We start from the raw sequence: 1,517 nt of genomic DNA on the forward strand, positions 1-1,517 counted from the left end.
ATATATATATATATATCTTTGGAAAATATGATCCTTTGGGGGGTCTTCAGAATCTGGAGTTTAAGAACTCCTTCTTTATATTGCTGAATTTGAACACCCTGTCACTAGTATAGGATTAGAAAAAATCAGACTCTGGGAAAAAGAAGCTGAGACACAAACTTTCCAAAATTCATAGAATTCGTACTGAGGACTTTTTTAGGTCAGAGTGGGCTCTATTTCTAGTATGCCTCTATACTATGGTTATGTATAAGATATATTTCCACAATGCTAACCACTTCTCTATTTGATTACTTCCACACCCTTTCACCAATCTAATTGTTCAGTACAAAAATCTCTCACTATCTCTACATTTATAAACATGGACTATCTATATGCATTCATTTAATTATAGTTGTGTTTATATATGTAAATATGTAATATAATTAACATTCTTTGGGGTGGAGGGACCAACATATTTACTTTTCTTTGAGAAACACTAGATTATATAACATAATCAGCATTTAAAAGAAAGTGTATAGAAGATATAGAGTTCTAGCTTGGATTCCTAAAGAGCTCACAAGTTTCTACTAACATTGCCATACCAAGAAAAGAGCAAAACAAACTGAAAATCAATGACTTTTCTTGGACCCATCAAAGAACTGAGGTTCAGGGAAAATCATCATCTTGACATTGGGAGAGATGGGCAGATACAGAGAATCACAACAGTTTCCTGTTGCAAAAAGCCACTGGAAGTTAAAATCTAGTAGAAAAACTTAAAAGGAAATTCTGGCAAACTCCAGAAAGCTGAGTGTAGACCAGCACTTGAACAAAAGGCTCCTAGGGGCTGCAGTCTCAGGGCACCCCCCAAACATTCATGAGCTTTACCTCCAGGAATCCCATCAGGCTTTCAAAGTGTAGAGCTAAGAAAAGTCACTCAATGTCTCTGGCAGAGGTAGGGGAAATGCAATCATTTAAATATATACCCTGAGTGTTTTCAATAGCAAATAACTAGCCTCCATTGAAAAGACTTTACCAGTCTCCTTACCTGAACAGCTGAAGGGCAATTACTCAATTCTAGTTCCTGATGGCCTGTCAGTCCAACTGGATAGGGGAGTAGAAAAATAATAATAATAAATTTTTAAAAACATAGAAAGCCAAGAAACATTTGTGAAGGTCACAGTCCAAGAAAAAGGACTCACTACAAGACTAGGATTTAATGCTTAAAATTACAGATTGCTTCTCCTCCCCCAAACTTTGCCACTTCCTCAGCAGCTACAGTATTACACCAGGGGATAGCAACTGAAAAAGCCTCCAGGGTCCTTTTTAAGGGAAGTCTGAAGGGAAACCCAAAGATAATAGAGGACACAAAAACAAAGCCAGTGGGGGAAATTTTAGCCCCTGACAGCTGTACCTACAGCAGCCATTAAACACAACCCATCTCTTAGCCAGATGAACATGAGACCTCAGACTGAAAGTCAAGCAAGTATACCCCCACCCTAAAGTCACATACTCCTTAGGCAATTAGGGAAGTCGGAAAA

General features: G+C 37.8%; 1 protein-coding gene across 4 annotated transcripts in view; it reads right to left on the reverse strand.

Annotated features, from left to right (window-relative positions):
- Positions 1-1,162, reverse strand: part of Msr1 (macrophage scavenger receptor 1) — a 77,576-nt gene extending 76,414 nt beyond the window's left edge. For 2 of the 4 annotated variants that reach the window (XM_048791812.1, XM_015486049.2), the window contains exon 1: positions 1,025-1,149. The gene's annotated coding sequence lies outside the window, so the exon portion shown is untranslated. Of the gene's footprint in view, positions 1-1,024 lie in introns of all 4 variants that reach the window. The other 2 variants (XM_048791811.1, XM_048791809.1) reach the window with 2 other exon arrangements.
- Positions 1,163-1,517: the final 355 nt, after the last annotated feature.

This window comes from Marmota marmota, unplaced genomic scaffold (assembly GCF_001458135.2).
Source record: "Marmota marmota marmota unplaced genomic scaffold, marMar, whole genome shotgun sequence".
Lineage (NCBI taxonomy): Eukaryota > Metazoa > Chordata > Mammalia > Rodentia > Sciuridae > Marmota > Marmota marmota.